The following is a 23884-nucleotide window of genomic DNA, read 5'->3' on the forward strand; positions in this document are numbered from 1 at the left end:
ATCAGCTTGTAACTTCAGCTTGTTGAACCTGGAAGTTTATGGTTTCTATGCACAGCTGCACCAGATTTTGCACACTCCAGTTTTAGCAAATAACCCCCCCCCCCCACACTCTGACCGTCTTACAGATAGCATAGTAAGATAATGTTTAACCCGGCCCTCCTAAAGGTGACACAGATAGTATACAGTCTGATCATTTAAAGGGAGCAAGATAACGCACATTCCAACATTCTTACAGATATCATAACAGGTGTGTGCTGAGCTTATTGCATTAGGGTGTGCACCCCAAAGCTCAAACACTTGCTACCAATCACTCACAATGTTCATTCAGAAAGGGAAGGAGTCTGTAAATTACATATATACCGGCCCCTTCCCCCAGCAATCCTAAAATATCCCCGCAGCAACAGCTGACGGGAGAGGAGAGGACAGTGGCAGCCCGTAATGCAGGGCACAGGGGCACCGCCACCCCCATCCATGCATCCGACCCCTAATCTACATGCGGGCGCCAGACACATGGATTCCAGTGGGGGTTATTTATTTATTTTTTTAACCACTTGAGATCCGCGCTATAGACGAAATACGTCCGCAGCGCGGCTCTCAAGTGCCAAGTGGCCGTTTAAAAACGGCCTTTATGTGCATTACCCGCGCGCGCCACTGGGTGGCGCGCGGCGGGTAAAAACTGTCCCGACGCATCGCCGAAGACCCGATGCGTGTACCTGGCGGCCGCGATGTCCGCCGGGTACACGCGATCGTCGGTGACACGGTAGGTGACAGCAGGAACGTGGAGCTCTGTGTGTAAACACAGAGCTCCACGTGCTGTGAGAGGAGAGGAGACCGATCTGTGTCTCTTGTACATAGAGACACAGCATCGGTCCCCTCCCCCAGTCACCCCCCTCCCCCCACACAGTTAGAACACACCCAGGCTACACAGTTAACCCCTTCCTCACCCCCTAGTGTTAACCCCTTCACTGCCAGTCACATTTATACAGTAATTAGTGCATTTTTATATCACTGATTGCCGTATAAATGTGAATGGCGCCAAATTTGTGTCAAAAGTGTCCGATACGTCCGCCGCAATATCCCAGTCCCAATAAAAATCGCAGATCGCCGCCATTACTAGTAAAAAAAAAAATAATAAAAAAAATCATAATTCTGTTCCCCATTTTGTAGGCGCTATAACTTTTGCGCAAACCAGTCGCTTATTGTGATTTTTTTTTTTTTTTTACAAAAATACGTCGAAAAATACGTATCGGCCTTAACTGAGAAAAAAAATTGTTTTTTAAAAAAAAATTGGGATATTTATTATAGCAACAAGTAAAAAAAATATATATTTTTTTTAAATTGTTGCTCTTTTTTTGTTTATAGCGCAAAAAATAAAAACCGCAGAGGTGATCAAATACCACCAAAAGAAAGCTCTATTTGTGGGGAAAAAAGGACGCCAATTTTGTTTGGGAGCCACGTCGCACGACCGCGCAATTGTCAGTTAAAGCGACGCAGTGCCGGACGCTGAGATTTCGCCTGGGAACGAAGGGGGTTTATGTGCCAAGTAAGCAAGTGGTTAAGCACCTGATGAGAGCCAGAGGTTTTAATAGGCTTCAAAAGAAGGGTGGGCTTGGGGCGCTGAGCCAACCCAGTTGTGTGACAATAGCGAATTAATATTTACTATTGTCATCCTGATTCTCCTCCTGGCCAATCGGAAAGCGGGTCCTGAGATCTGTCACCCGATTGGCCGAGAGAAGAAGCGATCCTCTTGGCCGCCTAGGAGGAGGAGGGGGGAGGAGACACACAGTGGAAGTCACCTTGATGCCAAGGAGGAGGAGATGCAGGGGAAGCTGCCCCCCAGAGGAAGCACTGCTCGTGATCTACATGGGGGTAAGTGCGGGCCTGGTGACCGACTGACAGAACAAGGGGGTGGCTGTGGGTGCATTGTTTGCGACCCCCTCCCCAAAAAAATATACCACCGACCTCCACTGGGAGAGGAGGGAAGCTGGCAGCTCTGCGAGGGGGAAGGAACCAGGGCAGTAGGGGAAATCTGTGCTACACAGGGTGATAAAGGTGAGCCTGGGCACACCTGGCACACCCTGTGCGCACACCTACGGATGTCAGTGAGATAAGCGACAATTGGACACTCACTTAAGTAGCACAGTGGGATAATATTGAGCCTTGTACTGATATAAGTATCACAATGACATAATGCACATCCCGACTGTATTACAAGTGGCTCCGTGGGAAAATTTACAGTCTAATACTCATACAGATGGTAGAGTAGTGTAATGCACATTCTGATACTCATATGGCACAGTGAGATAATGAAGAGACTGGCATCTTTACAAGTGACACAATGAGATAATAAATATTGACACCAAGTGATAATACACAGTCTGGTACTCTTCTAGATGAAATGAGATAATGTACAGGGAAATCCCACTATAGGTGCCACAGTGAAAAAGTGTTTAGTTTGGTACTCTTGCAGATAGAAAGTGAGACAATGAAGAGTCTGGCATTCTTACGGGTGTTGGATAACGCACATCTGATATTTCTATAGTTGGCATAGTGAAGTATTAGTAATATACTTAAACAGGTTGAACACCGAGATAATGTACATAGTGGTACCTGTAAAATGACAGTTAGACAATTCATAGTCAAATACTCTTACAAGTGACTCAGTGATACAATGCACTAATGAATATTCTTACAGGCGGTGCAGTGGGATAATATTCAGTCTGCAACACTTAGGCCTCGTACACACGACCGTTTTCCTCGACAGAATCCAATTGATTGACATGCTAAACGACGGCGCATACAGCGCGTCACGACTTCCCGAAAGAAGCTCGGGTCGGCTCTATTCGTGCCGGTGCGCAGGCGCCGAATAGAGCCGAGCCAACTCGAGCTTCTTTCGGGAAGTCGTGACGCGCTGTATGCGCCGTCGTTTAGCATGTCAATCAATTGGCATGTCAATAGGAACGCCCACTCCCACGAGATTCCCTACCCGGAAGCCGCGGTGAATTCTAAGGATAAACGCTATCTACGGCGCCAAAAAAAAAAAAGGTCAGTGTAATTTTATTTGCAGAACTGGGCTGGATGTAGTGTTCGAATTTTTTTTATAGGGTGAACCACCGCTTTAAGGTTTTTTAAAATGATATCCGGGGACATATTTTTTTTTACTAGTAATGGCGGCAATCAGCGACTCTCTGTCTGTCGCCGCCCGCCTCACAGCTTGTCAAGTCTTATGCCACGTACACACGATCTGAAAATTGGACGACAGATCGTCCGACTTTTTTCGTTTACTAGTCGCAAGTAGAAATTGAATAGGTTACTAAAGTCACGAAAATTCTCGTACGACAGAAAAAAAAAAAAAAAATAAATAAAATCGGAAGTGATGTCATGTGTTGTAATGTATCTGTGTTGTATTTTCGGACGACAATTGTACTGACCAAACGAAAATCGCACGATCTAGTATCGTACGAGGAAAATTTTTGTGCATGTCCGATAAAATAATAATCGGATGAAATAAAATGATTGGCTTGTCCAGCCCTGTACTAACGATCCGATTATCGGACGATTCTTCCTCGGACGACATTTTTCGTACAATATTTGGATCGTGTGTACGTGGCATTACTCTCCGGGCACCGGCTACTACAGGGTGGGGTGCGAAGGAAGATCACCCCACCAGGGAAGGCAAGGAGATAGGCAGGCGGCTGGCCGGGACTTGAGCCAAGGCAGAAGAACATGCGAACAGAGCTGAATGGGCATGCACCCGAAACTGAAGAAATATTCCCTCCGCTCTGACCAGCACATCATCATCAGAAAGGGGCACAGATAATGGGAAAAAATACACCCCCCTAAGCTAGTAGGAGCGGCAGAGCCGGGGTGTTTAATTCAGAATTTGTTTTTTAATTCTGCACTGACTGTCTTTGAAATTGCCCCAGCCCCTGTTCAAATCCAATCCGGTGACAAAACCAGGGACAGACTTGGTCCGGGGACAGTGTTCTCGAATAATATGCAGTATATAATACTCCAACAGGCACAGCGAGGTTATATAGTGTCTGATATTCCTGCACTAGGCCCAGCAGTACACAGCAGAGTCGAATAATTAAATGGTTAATAGAATGTGAATTCTAGACATTGCAGAATGAGCAGAATGCCCACAATACGCAGATTGATAAGGGTGGGACAGTGGGCTTGCAGAGACTGGAATGTGAAGAATTACCATGGAGAGAACACAATATAGGGATAGAATACAGACTGGCACTTGTTATTGTGGCACAGCTTGATAAAGAATTTCTCATTGAATACACAGGAGCTGACTAATAACACACTGGAGCAGAAGTGGATCATCTGTCCGTAGCAACCATTAGACTCCTTTTCCCATTTGAAAGATTAGACCCTGTTCAGTTTTGTAAATCAGCCTTATTGTGTGGTCATGGCGAGGCAGAAAACCGCCTGAGACGTCTGGATGACAAAGTATGAAGTGTGACACATCTAGGGGGTAAGGGGGGGGGGGGGCTCAACTGGCCCATTACATCACTGGGTACTAGCCTGCTCCTCCTGCTCCTCTTGCTTCTCAACTATCTCCTTATTTTCCAAAAATAATTACCATATATACTCAAGTATAAGCCGAGTTTTTCAGCACATTTTTTTATGCTGAAAAATCCCCCCTCGGCTTATAATCGAGTCAGCGCTGTGTTAACCAGTCAGCAGCCGTTGCCGGGTGTACTGCGCATGCGCGAACACATCCACGAGAAAGTTTTTCTCGGTGTGTGATGGGGGGATTATCGTGCGTTGAACGAAGGACGTGCTCGCGCATACACCCAGCAACGGCCGCCATTTACAGTTAACACAGCGGGAGAAGGTGGGAGAAGTTGGTACAACATGGAACCAGGTACGTGAGGCTGCAAATGGGCACAGTAAGGGCTGCAAATGGGCACAGTAAGGGCTGAAAATGGGCACAGTAAGGGCTGAAAATGGGCACAGTAAGGGCTGAAAATGGGCACAGTAAGGGCTGCAAATGGGCACAGTAAGGGCTGCAAATGGGCACAATGATGATGCAAATGGGCACAGTAAGGGCATAAATGGGCACAGCAAGGCTGCAAATGGGCACAGCAAGGCTATTAAAACGCTCATAAAACGCTCTCCATGCATCTCAATGTCCTGCAAGCAGCATCTTTGGAGCAGCATTTGGACGCTGAAAAAAAAAAACCGCTCCAAAAACGCCCCTTTCCATAGAAATGAATTGAAAGCGCTGTAAAAACGCCTTGCCCTTTCACACCGAGGCACTGCAAAAACGCCCTAAAACGTTAGGGTCTTAGCGGAGCTTTACCAACGGTTTTCGGGGGCTGGCAGTGTGAAAGGGCTTTCACATTGGGATTGCAGATGAGGCTTTTTTTTTTTAGGCGCTTTGCTTTACAGACTTTTTTTTTTAACGCCAAAGGCCCAGATTCACAGAGACCGGGCGCACATTACGCTGCCGTAGCGCAAATAAAATACGCTACGCCGACGCAGAGAGGCAAGCATGGAATTCACAAAGCCAGTGCTCCCAAAACTGCGCTGGGTTTCGAAGGCGTAAGTCAGCGTAGGTGGAAGTGGGCGTGAGCCACGCAAATGAGGCGTGACCCCATGCAAATGATGGGCCGAGCGCCAGACAGATACGTATCACCAACTGCGCATGCGCCGGGACGTGGACGCATCCCTCTGCGCATGCTCAAAAACACGTCGGAACAACTGCCTAAACTATGCCAGATCACTGCCTACACGTCCGACGTAAACAACGTAAAATACGCAGGCTTGAGTTCCCTGGTGCAGACCTTTGCATGTCTGCTGCTGAGTTACACCTCCTTTATGGGGCATAACTTTATGCCGGACATACAACTTAGGCGCACATCACGTAGCCTGTGTCGGGCGCACTTACGTTCGTGAATCGCCGTATTTCCCTTATTTGCATATTTGAATGGCTAAACAATGGGAGCGCCACATGCGTCCAGCCTAAATGTGCGCCCACGCTACGCCGGCGTAGGCAATTTACGTCGGTGGGTTGAAGCCTGTTTTTAGGCATATCTTAGTTTGTGGGTCCGGCGCACAGATACGACGGCGCATATTTGCACTTACGCGTCGTGTCTTGAGATACGTCGGCGCAAGTGCTTTGTGAATCCGGGCCAAAGTGCCTGAAAAACACTTGAACGCCCCAGTGTGAAAGGGGCCTTAAAGTAGCTGCTGCATTTCCCACCCTAGTCAATAAGCTTTCCCATTTTTTTGTGGTAAAATTGGGTGCCTCGGCTTATACTCGAGTATATACGGTAATGCTCACCTGCTAATTATTGGCCCTGTAATAAATTTTTATTAAAATGTTTATTAATGTGTTTTTCTGCCTCTCCTTTCCCCCCTCACTTCTGTTTGTTTGGAGCGAGCAGTGGACGGTAGCTGAGATCACCGAATCATGCACACTACAAATCCCATAGTGCATCTTGGGAGTGAGGAAGAGAGGGTGACTACACTCTAATGGCCAATACACACGAATCGAAAATCGGACGACAGATCGTTCGCTTTTTTTGGAAGGTGGGCTGACGCCATCTGGTGTTGAGCCGTTGGTATTACAAGTTATTACCACCAGATGTGTAAGCTGGCGCCATCTGGTGGTGGCCGTTGGTATTACAAGTTATTACCACCAGATGTGTAAGCTGGCGCCATCTGGTGGTGGCCGTTGGTATTACAAGTTAAGCATTACAAGTTAAACAGCAATTCTAATGTAATTTTTCACTATTTTTCACTGCCATCTTCTTCCCTCTAATTAGAACCCCCAAACATTATATATATTTTTTATCCTAACACCCTAGAGAATAAAATGGCGATCGTTGCAATACTTTCTGTCAAGCCGTATTTGCGCAGCGGTCTTACAAGCGCACTTTTTTGGGAAAAAATTACACTTTTTTTAATTAAAAAAATAAGACAGTAAAGTTATCCCCATTTTTTTTAATATTATGAAAGATAATGTTACGCCGAGTAAACTCATACCCAACATGTCACGCTTCAAAATTGCGTCCGCTCGTGGAATGCCGACAAACTTTTACCCTTTAAAATCTTCATAGGCGACGTTTAAAAAAATCTACAGGTTGCATGTTTTGAGTTACAGAGGAGTTCTAGGGCTAGAATTATTGCTCTCGCTCTACCAATCGCGGTGATACCTCACATGTGTGGTTCGAACACCGTTTACATATGCGCTTCTGCACGCGAGCTCGTCGGGACGGGGGCGTGTTTTCTGGCTCCTAACTTTTTTAGCTGGCTCCTAGATTCCAAGCAAATTTGTCAAACCCTGGCCTTTCTGAGCTTTTTTAAAAAGGTGCATAAGCCTTTTTTGTGCGTTTCGTGCTGAACAGCAATCATTCAAATGAACAGGCTGCCAAGAGGAGCCGCTGTACTAACTATCTGATGTTGGTACATCGATCATTGCTGTGTTATTGTGTGGGCAGCCCAAAGGGAGGGTCAGCACACTGGTCAGCACTCTCATCCATTGGCTGAGAATGATCGGGAGCCGATCAACAAACCTTTTTCGGGATGTGCCCCATCAACAGAATCGGCTGGTACAGTTTCTACTGAGCCAGCCGATGCCGCCCAACATTCGGCTTTAGACTGAGATATAATTACATGTTAATGGTCAATATGTAGAGGCAACAAACAAGACTGGCTGAGCAATCTCAGTGAGATAACTGATGATGATCTGTGATATATTTCACCAGAAAATAACTTTACATGACTAAAATTGCCTGCACAGGGTATAAACATGAATGCTTGGCCAGTGCAATTCTGCATGTATATACAACAACGGTTCTACAATTCTCTAGGGTAGAGGTCTCCAAACTACGGCCCTCCAGTTGGATAGGAACTACAATTTCCATCATGCCAAGCCATGTCTGTGAATGTCAGAATTTTACATGGCCTCATGGGACTTGTAGTTCCCCCAACAGCTGGAGGGCCGTAGTTTTGAGATACCTGCGTCTAGGGTGAACATACACATTCCAATCAACACAGGCAATGTAAACAATCCAGCATCAATCCATGCAGAAGAATAATCTGACACATTGGACAATCTTACCACCAGCTACTATTTTACCTTCTCCACAGAGCAGGGTACAGCTCACTTTGCTGTATAAGCGCCATACCCATACAACAATCCAATCAGGGAGAGATGCATACTGCGCCAAGGGGTGAAGAATGGAAGTATAGAAGGGCAGAACTTGGTAAGAAATCTTCGTACAATCACTCCAGCCCCCTAGATTGTAAATACATTCATAGGTAGATTCACAGAGAGATACGCCGTCGTAACTCTGAATCTACGCCGTAGTAAATTTAAGCGTATTCTGGAAACCAGATACGCCTAAATTAGGCTAAGATACGAGCGGCGCAAGTCTCCTACGCCGTCGTATCTTAGGGTGCATATTTACGCTGGCCACTAGGTGGCGCTTCCGTTGAGTTCAGCGTAGAATATGCAAATGACTAGATACGCCGATTCAGAAACGTACGCGCCCGTCGCACGTAGTTAAGCCGTTTACGTTAGAGATACGCCGGCGTAAAGATAAAGCTGCTCCCTAGGTGGCGCAGCCCATGCAAGGTATGGACTTTGGAACAGGCCTATCTTTTTACGTCGTTTGCGCAAGTCGGACGCGAATCGGGTTGAACGTAATTTACGTTCACGTCGGAACGGCGTACTTTGGAACAATGCACACTGGGATATGTCCACGGACGGCGCATGCGCCGTTCGTAAAAAATGTCAATCACGGGTCACGAGTAATTTACATAAAACACGCCCCCCTCATCCTCATTTGAATTAGGCGCGCTTACGCCGGACCATTTACGCTACGCCGCCGTAACTTAGGAGGCAAGTGCTTTGTGAATACAGCACTTGCCTCTCTGACTTACGGCGGCGTAGCGTATATGCGATACACTACGCCGCCTCAAAAGTGAGCCGCCCTACCTGAATCCAGCTATCAGGCAGGTCTCTCTACTCCTCCAGTCAATATTAACCACTTAAGCCCCAAGCCGGGTTTTCAGACTCGGTGTTTACACGTTAAAAACTATTTTTTTGCTAGAAAATTACTTAGAACCCCCAAACATTATATATTGGTTTTTTTTTCCAACACCCGAGAGAATAAAATGGCGGTCATTGCAATACTTTTTGGCACACCGTATTACAAGCGCACTTTTAAAAAATAAAAATAAAAAATTTAAGTAAAAAAATAAGACAACAGTAAAGTTAGCCCAATTTTTTATTAAATTGTGAAAGGTAATGTTACGCCGAGTAAAATGATACCCAACATGTCACACTTCAAAATTGCGCCCGATCATGGAATGGCGTCAAAACTTTTACCCTTAAAAATCTCCATAGGCGACGTTTAAAAAATTCTATAGGTTGCATCTTTTGAGATACAAAGGAGGTCTAGGGCTAGAATTATTGCTCTCGCTCTAACGATTGCGGCGATACATCACTTGTGTAGTTTTGAATACCGTTTTCATATGCAGGCGCTACTCGCTTCTGCGCGTGAGCTCGTCGGGACCGGGCACTTTAAAAAAAAAAAAATTTTGTTTTCTTATTTATTATACTTGATTTTATTTCTTTTTACACAGTTTAAAAAACAAAAAAAAATGGATCACTTTTATTCCTATTACAGGGACGGTAAACATCCCTTGTAATCGAAAAAAGCATGACAGGTCCTCTTAAATATGAGATCTGGGGTCAAAAAGACTTCAGATCTCATATTAACAGTAAAATGCAAAAAAAATTTAAAAAAATTGTCATTTGAATAAATGACAACAAAAAAATGTGCCTTTAAGATGCATGGGCGGAAGCGACGTTTTGACGTCGCTTCCGCCCTGCTATGCTATGGAGACAGGTGGGGGCTGGATGAAAACCTTGGATGGTTTTTCCGACGGAATTCCGCTCAAGCTTGGCTTGCATACACACGGTCACACAAAAGTTCTCTGAACTTCCGTCCGTCAAGAACGCGGTGACGTACAACACTACGACGAGCCGAGAAAATTAAGTTCACTGCTTCCGAGCATGCGTCAAATTGGTTCCGAGCATGCGTCGGAATTTTGCGCGTCGGAATTGCTGGGATCTTCTGATAGGAATTTTTGAGAACCAGCTCGCAATCTTTTGCTGGCGAAAATTCCGACACCAAAAGTCTGATGGAGCATACACACGGTTGGAATTTCCGTTCAAAAGCTCACATCGGACTTTTGCTGCCGGAATTTCCGATCGTGTGTACGCGGCATTACACACCTCCTGTATTAGTGAATCACCCCTGCCTGTGTTAAGAGCTCAGTCTCATCCATGCAAACTGATACATTCTGCTGGAGTGCTTGAGCTTGTGAAAAACAACAGACCTACTGGCTGGATCACCAAATAAAAAAATCCTAAAGAAAATGAATAGTTACCACATCTAAGGATTGGTAAGCTGCAATATAATAAATGTTTGCTTTTGGTTTTCATACTGCTTTAAGCCGGCCATACATACCTATGCTGCAGGTCGATAAAAAATAAATCTAAAGCTGGATACACACTATACAATTTTCTTTAGATTTACCAAAACCATATAATATGAGGTCAGACCGTAAAGTGGAGTTCCGCTGCAGCTGCAGACACTTACCTGTCCAGGGTGCCCGCAGCTGAAGCCGAGCAAACGCTCGTCTCTCGGCTGCCTCCGCCGCCATCCTTGGTGAGGGAATCAGTGCGGCTTTACTTCCCGGTTCCCTACTGCGCATGCGCGAGTCGTGCTGCACGTTTTCACTGGTCCCCGCTGTCTCCTGGGACAGCAGGGGGGAGGGGGCGTGACTCCCGCGGGAGTCTATGCCCGGAAGTGGGTGCAAATACCTGTATTATACAGGTATCTGCACACCTCTCCCCCCATAAAGGTGCCAAATGTGACACTGGAGGGGGAGGGGGGGTTTCCGAAAAGCGGAGGTTCACTTTTTGTGTGGAACTCCTCTTTAAGAATTTTAATTTGTATGCAATCAGGCAGGCTCTTGCATTACATGGTTTTGGTAAATCGAACAACAAAAGTTGTATAATGTGTATGGGCGTCTTACAGATTCCTCCATCCATGCTGAACAGCTCAGGTGGTCGAATGTCCTACTGCAGCTATTGTATTCTGACAGCTGGCACAGAATACAGAAGCAGCGCCTGCATCCGATTGGATGCAGGCGCTGTTTGACCGACAACATTAGTCTCTTTCAATCTCTCATTGGACGGCTGTCACCTGGGGGAAGTGCCGATAGGGCCACCCGCTGATCCAATTTTGCCCAGTACATTAGGAAAAGGCTGAACTATATAAATATCAACATTTTTAAAAATGACAAAAGGATAAGACTGTACCAAGGAGAAAAATGTATAGGGGGAGATGGATTCAGGTCCAAATTCTGCCTGAATTCTCACACGATTCGGAGCCGAAGACGCACAGGACCCTTTCCAAATGCGGACCGCGGCTGCCCCGGAGGTGTGTGAACCATTGAGAGCCGTCACACTCTCCCGTCATGCAAATTGTGAACCCAGCCAATAAGCCCTGGTGCCATTTATCATGCAGTTTGACAGTTCAAAATCGCAATAACAAGTCGCAACCCATTTGTGGCAATGTCAACTGTTTAAATCGTTGTGACGTCATAGCGACTTTCAAAAAGGTTCTTGCGCTACTTTTCTGCAAATTCATTGCGACGCGCATTGATTTCTGTTAAAATGAAGACGCAAACCACAATGAAATTGCGCTGAAGTAGCGCGATTTTCAAAGCCGCAACGGTGTGAACCAGGGCTAAGGCTAGGTTCACACCTATGCGCTTGGCTGCGGGAATCGCAGCGATTCCCGCAACCACCCGTAGTGAAAACACGCTGCTGTAAAAAGACTCGGGGGCTATCATCCGTTCCGAATGGCATTCTCACACATGTAAAAATCGCAGCGCGAGTTCAGGAACCGCAGGGAAATCGTATGGTCATTTTAGAAATCGCATGGACCATTTCCCTGTGGGCAGTGTTTTGAAACACTGCATGTGCCTTTTTCTGTGGGATACGCAGGCACGGCAGCCCAATCAAACGCAAAAATGCAGAGATTTAAACCTGGAAGCTGATTGGTTGCTTTGCACAGCTGCGGGAAATGCAGGCACGGCATCCCAATCAAACACAAAAACCGTAAACCTAGAAGCTGATTGGTTGCTTTGCACAGCTGTGGGAAACGCAGGCACGGCATCCCAATGAAACGCAAAAACGTAAACCTATAAGCTGATTGGATGCTTTGCACAGCTGCGGGAAATGCAGGAAACGCAGGCACGACAGCCCAATCAAACGCAAAAACGTAAACCTAGAAACTGATTGGTGGCTTTGCACAGCTGCGGGAAACGCAGGAACGACAGCCCAATCAAACGCAAAAACGTAAACCTAGAAGCTGATTGGTTGCTTTGCACATCTGCGGAATACGCAGGCACGACAGCCCAATCAAACGCAAAAACGTAAACCTAGAAGCTGATTTGTTGCTTTGCACAGCTGCGGGAAACGCAGGCACGGCAGCCCAATTAAACGCAAAAACGCAGAGGAAGCTGATTGGTTGCTTTGCACAGCTACACCAGATTCCGTGTGCACCCCCCAATGTTTTGTCTTTTTTTTTGTACAGTCTTGTCCTTGTAATTTGCAAAATAATAGCAACACATCCAAAATACGTTGTTATTGGACGCACAACACTGTTTATATGGTTTTTTCATTTTTCTGTATTTATGTACCTTTTATAGTGTTCTGTGTATATATACTATTTATCATAATAACAGAACCTCCAATAAATTCACGCCTGTTCCCGGGCGGAATTCTGGTGGTCCCGGATAGAAGTGTCCCAGTTTCTGGGTGGAAAGTGACTTTATAGAGAAGTTTCGGTCTATGATTTACAAGCAGGGGCATGTCAGAGAAAGCAGAAAACCCACAAAGCGTCTTTTCCAAATACCATAGACGAGTGTAGGATCTCCCCTCCCTTGTATGCAAACACCTGTCTGTCAGAAATTCGCTCTCCTCATTCTTCGCTCCCTTGCTTCTTCCCATTGTCTGCTAAGTTTCCCCCTCTTCCCAATGCATCTTGTCCCCCATCAGCAGCCCCCTTGTCCCCCATCTTGTCCTCTTACCTTGTGTCTCTATCCCTGCAGTCCTGGCCCAGGTGCTCCTAGGAGGGTGACATGTCCAAGCTACTCTCCCTGGGGACAGACAGGAACTCAACTTTCTTCTCCCTCAGAGTGTCTCTCCTCCTCCTCCTCCATCCCTCCTCCCCCACCTTGCCTGCCATTCACTTGTCTGCCTCCCCTCCCCTCTATTCTCCTTAACTCATTCTCTCACTGTCCTCATTTCCATTCCTCTCACACTCCTTTCTTTGCTGCTTGTTGCTGAACTTCCTGAGACTTTTACTGGCCATTTCCTGCAGCATGTCGCTGTGCTTGCAGACAATGGCCATGGTGGAGCTTCCAGTCATGGGGTAGGGTCAGGTAATATCCTGCCCCGGGGAGGAAGAAAAATACAATTCAAGAAATTGTCCCTAATTTTATTTGTATTCTGTAAAACAAAGTAACAATGTAAGAATTTAGCTTGTAGGACCGGTTCGCACCTATACAGTTTGCGTTTGATCCATTTCTGAAGTGCGTCTTGCATTTTTGCACACACGTTACGTTTTTCCCGCCAATTTTCTGTTGGACAAATTAAAGTGGTTGTAAACCTCTTTTTAGAACTTGTACTTATAGGTAAGCCTTGAATAAAGATTACCTAGAATGAGGCCTCGTACACACGACCGAGTAACTCGTCAGGCGAAACACATCGTTTTCCTCTTCGAGTTCCTTGTTAGGCTTGTTGAGGAACTCGACAAGCTTGCTTTGCGTACACGCTGTCAAGACAAAATCTCCTCAGCTTGAAAAATGTGTTATCTCTATTACAAATGCTACTTTTACTCCCATCTCATACTTTATTCTGAGCAAGTGCGTGTTTCTTAGCATACACACGCTCAAGTTTCTCGTCGGAAACCAGCCCGACGAGGAACACGACGAGACAATTTGAGACTCCCGTCGAGGAAATAGAGAACTCTTTTTGGCTCGTCGAGTTCCTCGACAGTTTCCTCGCTGAAAAATGTACACATGACCGGTTTCCTCGGCAAAAAAAATCTCCCACCAAGTTTCTTGATGGATTCTGCAGAGGAAACCGGTCGTGTGTACGAGGCCTGAGGATTACCTAGAACAAGGCTTACCTATAGGCGCCGTAAATATCTCCTAAATGTGCGTCGTTTAGGAGATATTTACCTTGTAGTGTGCCAATGATGTCATCGGCGCATTTGCGCTGTGAAAAAACGGCCCTCCACGCCGTTTCTTCCCAAATGACTGCCGTGACGTTACGCGGCTCCGGCCAGTCACATAGGCAGAGTCCGCGGCCCCGGAAGGAAGAGGGGAGAAGGTGGATGTAGCCACCAACGGGGACATACTAGCCCATTATGCTTTTACTTTGCAGGGAACAAAAGAGAAAATAAACTCCATCAAGGTTTACTTCCTCTTTAACCGGTTCCCGACCGCCGCACGGCGATGTACGTCGACAGAATGGCACGGCTGCGCAAATGGACGTACAGGCCACTTCGCGACCCTGCCGTGAGCTCCGTGACCATGCCCGCGGGACCAGATCACTGCCGGTGTCCCGCGATCGGGTCACAGAGCTGAAGAACAGGTGTAAACACAACGGGCCAGATTCACAGAAAAAGTATGCCGGAGTATCTGCTGATACTCCGGCGTACTTTCAAATTTGCCGCGTCATATCTTTATTTGTAATTCACAAACAAAGATACGACGGCATTTGGCTTAGATCCGACAGGCGTACGGCTTCGTACGCCTTCGGATCTTAGGATGCAATACTTCGGCGACCGCTGGGTGGAGTTCGCGTCGTTTTCCGCGTCAGGTATGCAAATTAGCTGTTTACGGCGATTCACGAAGGTACGCGCGTTCGTCGCATTCTCTTATGTCGTCGCTAGTCGGCTTTTCCCGTCGTAAAGTTGCGATTGCTATTTAGGTGGTGTAATATTAGACAGCCCATGTTAAAGTGTGGCCATCGTTCCCGCGTCGAATTTCAAATTTTTATTTTTTTTGCGTAAGACGTCCGGGAATACGAAAGGACGTAACGTACGTCGCCGTTCAAAAAACACATCGGGGCGCCTTAATTTCGCGCACAGCACGGCGGGAAATTTCCTAACGGAGCATGCGCAGAACGTTCGGCGCAGGAACATCCCTAATTTAAATGGTACACTCCCCATTTGAATTAGGCAGGCTTGCGCCGGACGGATTTACGTTACGCCGCCGCAAGTTTACAGGCAAGTGCTTTGTGATTCAAGCACTTGCGCTTAAAACTTGCGGCGGTGTAACGTAAATGACATACATTACGCCACAGCGCAAGTACGTGAATCTGGCCCAACATCTCCTCGTTCTGCCTAGGTGACACTATCACTGATTGTGTTCCCTGTCATCGGGAACAGCAATCAGTGACGTGTCACGACAAGCCACGCCCCCTAACAGTTAGAATCACTCCCTAGGACACACTTAACCCCTTCAGCGCCCTCTGCAGGTTAACCCCTTCACTGCCAGTGTAATTTTTACAGTTATCAGTGCATTTTTATAGCACTAATCGCTGTAAAAATGACAATGGTCCCAAAATGGTGTCAAAAGTGTCCGATGTGTCATGATAAAAATTGCTGATCGCCGCCATTACTAGTAAAACAATTTTTTTTATAAAAATGCCAAAAAACTATCCCCTATTTTGTAGACGCTATAACGTTTGCGCAAAACAATCAATAAGCGCTTATTGCGATTTTTTACCAAAAATATGTAGAAGAATACGTATCGGCCTAAACTGAGGAAAAATGCTTTTTTTTATACATTTTTGGGGGATATTTATTATAGCAAAATGTAAAATATATTGAATTTTTTTCCAAATTGTCGCTCTATTTTTGTTTATAGCGCAAAAAAAAAAAACAGCAGAGGTGATCAAATACCACCAAAAGAAAGCTCTATTTGTGGGGAAAAAAAGTCAGTCAATTTGTTTGGGAGCCACGTCGCACGACCGCGCAATTGTCCATTAAAGCGACGCAGTGCCGAATCGCAAAAAGTGGCCTGGTCATTTGGCAGCCAAATCCTCCCGGGTTGAAGTGGTTAATGGCACTGTACTGTGCATAAAAATGGTCAGTATAGTGCACATGTTTACATGCGTACAGACGCGTATACATCTGTAAATGCATATATGCATAAAAACTCATTCTTCTAGCTCCCAGAACTGAAGAGGGATGTGATTATGGGCTCATGCATGTGGGCAGAAAAAAAATACTGCTGCTTAGGGGCATCTGGCATTTTTTTATTATGCCCATGAATGCACCTGCATGTCACATTATCTCACAAAAGTGAGTACACCCCTCACATTTTTGTAAATATTTTATTATATTTTTAGATGTGACAACACTGAAGAAATGACACTTTGCTACAATGTAAAGTAGTGAGTGTACAGCTTGTATAACAGTGTAAATTTGCTGTCCCCTCAAAATACCTCAACACAGAGTCATTAACCACTTCAGCCCCGAACCATTTGCTGGTCAATGACCGGTCCACTTTTTGCAATTCGGCACTGCGTCGCTTTAACTGACAATTGCGCGGTCGTGCGACGTGGCTCCCAAACAAAATTGGCGTCCTTTTTTTCCCACAAATAGAGCTTTCTTTTGGTGGTATTTGATCACCTCTGCGGTTTTTATTTTTTGCGCTATAAACAAAAATAGAGCGTCAATTTTGAAAAAAAAAATGAATATTTTTTACTTTTTGCTGTAATAAATATCCCCAAAAATATATAAAAAAAGTTTTAGTTTTGGCCGATACGTATTCTTCTACATATTTTTCGTAAAAAAAATTGAAATAAGTGTTTTTTGATTGGTTTGTGCAAAAGTTATAGCGTCTACAAAATAGGGCATAGTTTTATGGCATTTTTATTAATATTTTTTTTTTACTAGTAATGGTGGCGATCAGCGATTTTTATCGGTACTGCGACCTTATGGCGGACACTTCGGACACTTTTGACACATTTTTGGGACCATTGGCATTTTTATAGCGATCAGTGCTATAAAAATGCATTGATTACTATAAAAACACCACTGGCAGGGAAGGGGTTAACACTAGGCGAGGAAGGGGTTAAAAATGTTCCCTGGGTGTGTTCTAACTGAAGGGGGGGGGGGTGGACTGACTTGGGGAAATGACTGATTGCTGTTCATACATTGTATGAACAGACAATCAGGCATTTCTCCCCCTGACAGGACCGAGAGCTGTGGGTTTACACACACAGCTCCCGGTTCTTGCTCTGTAACGAGCGATCGCGGGTGCCCGGCGGTGATTGCGTCCTATGGGCTGATCCGCGAGATGACGTATACCTACATGATCTCGCGCAGCCGAGCCGACCTGCCACCATATAACGGCGGCTGGTCGGCAAGTAGTTAATGTCTAAACCGCTGGCAACAAAAGTGAGTACACCCCTAGGTGAAAATGTCCAAATTGGGCCCAAAGTGTCAATATTTTGTGTGGCCACCATTCTTTTACAGCAGGGCATGTGCTCTTTGCTGAGCGACTTCGTGTTCATTTACAAACTGAAGCATAGTAAACATAGTTTACTATGTTTCAGTTAAGAATGAACACAGGAGCAATCGCTCATTTTGTGAATTTGTTACTGAAGTTTCTCCATTAAAAGGCAGTAGGGCTGTAGAGCTTTGCCCACATGAGCGTTCATGCAATGGCAGTGTGCAAAGTCCACATTCCAGAACCGTGTCCCTGAGTGGACAGGGCCCTAAATGCCAGGGCCACTCATCCAGGTGCGCCACTCATCCAGGTGCAGCCTGCCATGGGCTTTGACAGGCTGCCAGCAGCGGGGCTGGATGCTGTAGTGTCCCATCTGCATACCTCCCAACATTTTGAGATGGGAATGAGGGACACCTACTAACAAACGTATGTAGGCATAGGACATGCCCCCTGTCACACCCCCTTAAAGGAGAATTAACCCCAAAAAGTTAATTAAATCCACAAGTGCTTTTTTTTTTTTTTACCACTACTATTAATTTATATTGGCTTTAAAAATTTACAAATGCAGCAATTTAGAAATTGGATGAAAGGTTTAGCTCTGGGAAACACTTTTTGAAAGATAAAAAGTGCCTTTTATATACAACTATATGGATCAGACCAAAATGAGGGACAAATGAGGAGGATAGAGGGACAGAGGGACATTGCTCCAAATCAGGGACAGTCCCTCGAAATCAGGGACAGTTGGGAGCTATTCATCTGTGCGCACAAATAAACCAGGAGGGATACCTCCCAACTGTCCCTGATTTCGAGGGACTGTCCCTGATTTGGAGCAATGTCCCTCATTCTCCTCATTTGTCCCTCATTTTGGTCTTATCTATACAGATGTATATAAAATGCACTTTTTATCTATCAAAAAGTGTTTCCCAGGGATAAACCTTTCATCTGATTTCTAAATTGCTGCATTTGTAAATTCCAAAAGCCAATATAAAGAAATAGTAGTGGTAAAAAAAGCACTTGTAGGTTTAACCAATCTTATTTTTTTGTACAATTCTCCTTTAAGGGGGCGTGGCAAGGGGTGTGTCCTATGCCTACATACTTTTGCTGATAGGTGTCCCTCATTCCCATCTCAGAAAGTTGGTAGGTATGCAGGAGGGATCCACTGCAGTTGCACGGCCCCATGTGAAAAGGGCCTCAGAACCCTCAATGCATGAAAAACCTACCAGCACTATTTTTGTGCCAAAAATGAAGCACTGTAGTTCACACATGAGCGATAAAAACATACAATAATGTGCACACCACCATGCACACAGTGTAGCCTTTTTTTCCCCCTCTGCCACTTAAACTGGCCATACACTCAGGGCTGTCTTTCAGGCAGGGCGAAAGGGGAAGCTGCCCTGGGCCCTGTCATTGTTGTGGGGCCCAAAGCAGCTGCCTCATACTTGCCAACTATCCCAGTTTAAATTCCCTTGTCCCTTGAAGTTTTAGTCCCGTGCTGTGTACCGATATCTCATTGTGAAGTTATGTTACTAATGCTGCCAAGCTCTGCCCTATTGTTGTGTACAGATGACTCACCTGCGGACCCTGTGTTTACATGTAAATAACCGTCATTCATATGTAAATAACGGGATCATTCATATGTAAATAAAGGCAGCATTGATATGTATATCATACCCCTCTGCAGTGAAGAGATGAGGTGCCTCTAGCAACCAATCGGTGAGCAGTATTACTGTACAGTAAACTCTAGCAACTAATCAGTGAGCCGTAATGTGTGCTGTAACCTCTAGCAACCAGTCAGTAAGTGGTAATGATAGGCTGTAACTTCTGGCAACCAATCGCAATCACTGCCTGATCTGATACAGTAAACTGATTTTAAGTCTAGCTGATATTTATTGTATGTCTCAGAGCAGGTGGAGAGCAAAAATGCATTAGGGGGCCCCAAGATTTGTTTTGCCCAGGGTCCAATCAACATTAAAGATGGTCCTGCATACACTGTGCGAAATTTAGCCAGTTCCTCATTAACCAGCCAAAATTTGCTGTGTGGGTGGCCCTGTTTACAGCAAAAAAAGTTTTAGTTTTACGTTTTATGTTTATATTGAACCATATTTATTACATGTACAGATTTACAGATTGGCCCTCTAGTGGTTATCTGTGTGTCACTGCAATCTGCCTGATTTGCATTGGATCACACCTAACTGGGAGATGTGCACTGAGAGAAAGAAGCAGTAAAGCGTCACCTTTGTGCTGCATTACAAAGTAAGAATTTTTTATATTAGAGAAAAATATCACAGAAAAAACAACAAAACCTTGGATTTTTTTCCGACGGATTGTTCGCTCAAACTTGTCTTGCATACACACGGTCACACAAATGTTGTCAGAAATTCTGATCGCCAAGAACGCGGTCACGTAGAACACTGCGACGAGCTGAGAAAAATGAAGTTCAATGATTCCGAGTATGCATCAAATTGATTCTGAGCATGCATAAGATTTTTGTGCGTCGGAATTGCATACAGACGATCGGAATTTCCGACAAGAAAAAATTAAGAATCAGCTCTCAAACATTCTTCCTAGTGACATGTCACTGATTGAATGCTCCCTCCCATCGGGAGCAGCGATCAGTGACGTGTCACTTGTAGCCACTCCCTCTAACAGTTAGAATCACTCCCTAGGACACACCTAACCCCTTCAGCGCCTCCTACAGGTTAGCACTGATCGCTGTAAAAATGACAATGGTCTCAAAATGGTCTCAAAAGTGTCTGATGTGTCCGCCATAATGTCGCAGTCATGATAAAAATCGCTGATCACCGCCATTACTAGTAAAAAAAATAATAATAAAAATGCCATAAAACTACCCCCTATTTTGTAGACGCTATAACTTTTGCGCAAACCAATCAATAAACGCTTATTGCGATTTTTTAACCAAAATATGTAGAAGAATATGTATCGGCCTAAACTGAGGAAAAAATGTGTATTTTATATATTTTTTGGGGATATTTATTATAGCAACAAGGAAAAAATTCTGAATGTTTTTCAAAATTGTCGCTCTATTTTTGTTGATAGCACAAAAAATAAAAACCGCAGAGGTGATCAAATACCACCAAAAGAAAGCTCTATTTGTGGGGAAAAAAAGTACGCCAATTTTGTTTGGGAGCCACATTGCACGACCGCGCAATTGTCAGTTAAAGCGGCGCAGTGCCGAATCGCAAAAAAGTGGCCTGGTCTTTGGCCTGCTAAATGGTCCCGGGCTTAAGTGGTTAAATGTGTGTTGGCGGTCCATTTAAAAATGAATGGCTTGCCTTATTGCAATGCCCATTAAAACATGTGTGGTAACCTACTAAAACGTACCAGTGATCAGTCCAAATGGGCACTAATATTGACCTTAAAAAAACCTCAGTCTGGCACTGTTGGCTGTCATGCGTTACATGCCAGGCTGTTTCTCAGTCCCTGTTTGGCACCTCTAGCATGTACAAGCCTGAAATTACTGATGTGTTGTTTCTTATTTACTCAGTAGAGGTCAACTGCAAATTCCTCAGTGCAAAGTGTGTTCTAACTGTGCAAAAATGTTCCCTATTTTAATCAATGTGCATGGATGTTACGTGTGAGGGGCTCAGGGCAACTTTGCCAGTTGGTGCCCTGGCACACTTGTAAACCTTATTTTTTCCATGTAAAAATTTAAAGGTTCGATTTTGAATTGAAGGACTTCCATCTGACTTTTCCGTGGATTTTTGTCCGAAGGGGCGTTGGCCGTGAACTTGTTCTGCATACACACAGCAGAACATTTTCAGCCAACATTCACCAAATCACATGGTTTTCCAGCTCTTTACCGCCACCCTTTGGGCAACTTCTGCTATTGTTGTCTGATGTTTAGCATTCGTTCTGAGCATGCGTGTTTGTACTTTGGATTTTAGTCCGGTGGACTTGTGTACACACGATCGGATGATCAGATGTAACACATTTGTTGTCGGAAAGTTTGAGAGCATGCACAGTGAACATTTGTCCGTGGAAATTCCGACAACAATTGTCCAATGGAGCATACAGACGGTCAGATTGTCCGATTAAAACACGTCCGTCGGACCGTTGTTGTTGGAAAATCCGATCGTGTGTATGAGGCTTTAGTCTCCTACCAGGTTTTCAGATCTTTTGGAAATTCCAGGTTAGCTGTAAAGTATTTATCACGTGGATTTTAGCAAATTTTATTGCATTTATTCCTTAAAGTGGTTGTAAAGTCTTTTTTTGCACTTTTACCTACAGGTGAGCCTATAATAAGGCTTACCTGTAGGTAAAAAAAATATTTACGGCTTAGGAGATATTCCCCTTGCAATGAGCCGCTGACCAGAGGCGTTAATAGGGGGGGGGTGCAGTCCGCACCGGGTGACACCCGCTAGAGGGGTGACACCATCCCGTTTTTTTTTGTTTTTTTTTAGCTGACATGCCCAGCCTGCCCTGTGCAATCCCAGCCTGCCCTGTACCACCCCAGCCTGCTCTGTGCCACCCCAGCCTGCCCTGTACCACCCCAGCCTGCCCTGTATCACCCCAGCCTCCCCTGTACCACCCCAGCCTGCTCTGTACCACCCAGACTGCCCTGTGCCACCACAGCCTGCCCTGTACCACCCCAGCCTGCCCTGTACCACCCCAAACTTTCCCATGCCACCCCAACTTGCCCTGTGCCACCCTAACTTGCCCTGTACCACTCCAATCTGCCCTATGCCACCATAACTTGCCCTATACCACCCCAACCTGCCCTATGCAACCCTAACTTGCCCTATACCACCCCAAACTACCATATATCACCCCAACATGCCCTATACCACCTTAACCTGTCCTATACCACCCCACTACACCAACCTGCCACTATACCACTCTATACTACCCTAACCTGCCACTATACTGCCCTATACTATCATTTACAGGGGCTGGTATGGGGTGCGCCCCGTGCCCGTGCGCTGCCTGCTTGGTGCTGGGCAGCCTAGACAGAGGGGGGGGGTGACACCATGTTTTACCGCACCGGGTGACACCAACCCTAGTGACGCCACTGCCGCTTTAACTGCTGCTGTCACAAAGATCCTGATGTACTTCTTGCCTGAACTCTCATAGCTGAGTGCTGAGTGGAGGGCTCTTCTGTCCTTGTAACCACCTGATCAGTCTCAGTGTGGCAGTCACACAGATGTACCGCTGCAACAGTATCCGAAAACTGTGATTGCAGGGGGTCCTTACTGAATCATTTCTTTGTTCTGGTGATTGGCGCTCTAAGTAATCCTATACTCAGTAGATCGGCATCAGGGACCAGATGATTCACTCAAGACTAAATGGACCAGAATGGGAAGATTAGATGAACAGATAGCAAACTCGAGAATGAACTCCAGAGACGACCCAGGAGGTAATCTCGCTGTGATAATGATCCGGGTTTCATGGTACAGAATGTAAACTCAGGAATAGAGATAAGATTTTCAGAGCTCTGTAGAGATGATGACGATGTTTCTCTGCTATGGGTAAAGTAAACTTGTACTGGCAGCTAATAATACACTTAAATGTGCGCACAAACACCTTTTGACCGTTTGCACAATAAAAATGAGTTAGCTCTTAAAGCGGAGCTCCACCCTAAAGTGGAACTTCCGCTCATCGGAACCCTCCCCCCCTCCGGTGTCACATTTGACACCTTTCAGGGGGGAGGGTTGTGCAGATACCTGTCTAAAGACAGGTATTTGGACCACTTCCGGCCACACAGACTGCGGGCAGGACGTCAGATCCCGTCCCCCGTTGTGTTCTGGGAAACACAGCTCCCAGAACACAGCGGGTACCAGTCAGCACGGCACAGCGCGACTCGCGCATGCGCCGTAGGGAACCAGGCAGTGAAGCCGGAGCGCTTCACTTCCTGGTTCCCTCACTGAGGATGGCGGTGGGGGCAGCAGAGTGACGAGCGCCGTAGGGGAACCAGGCAGTGATGCCAGAGCGCTTCACTTCCTGGTTCCCTCACTGAGGGTGGGGGCAGCAGAGAGACGAGCGCCGTAGGGAACCAGGCAGTGAAGCCGGAGCGCTTCACTTCCTAGTTCCCTCACCGAAGGATGGCGGTGGGGGCAGCAGAGAGACGAGCACCGTAGGGAACCAGGCAGTGATGTCGGAGCGCTTCACTTCCTGGTTCCCTCACCGAGGATGGCGGTGGGGGCAGCAGAGAGACGAGCACCGTAGGGAACCAGGCAGTGATGCCGGAGCGCTTCACTTCCTGGTTCCCTCACCGAGGATGGCGGTGGGGGCAGCAGAGAGACGAGCACCGTAGGGAACCAGGCAGTGATGTCGGAGCGCTTCACTTCCT

The 23884-nt window shown here is 45.9% G+C and overlaps 1 protein-coding gene across 4 annotated transcripts in view; it reads right to left on the minus strand.

The window, feature by feature from the left end:
- The window catches only part of DDR1 (discoidin domain receptor tyrosine kinase 1), a 122233-nt gene that overhangs the window by 58433 nt on the left and 39916 nt on the right, over positions 1–23884 (minus strand). Inside the window, exon 1 of one of the 4 annotated variants that reach the window (XM_040323467.1) lies at positions 13138–13267. The exons of the other annotated variants lie outside the window; for them this stretch is intronic. The gene's annotated coding sequence lies outside the window, so the exon portion shown is untranslated. Of the gene's footprint in view, positions 1–13137; positions 13268–23884 lie in introns of those variants that run through there. 4 annotated transcript variants of the gene reach the window in all.

The sequence above is a fragment of the Rana temporaria genome, chromosome 9, assembly GCF_905171775.1.
Source record: "Rana temporaria chromosome 9, aRanTem1.1, whole genome shotgun sequence".
Taxonomy (NCBI): domain Eukaryota; kingdom Metazoa; phylum Chordata; class Amphibia; order Anura; family Ranidae; genus Rana; species Rana temporaria.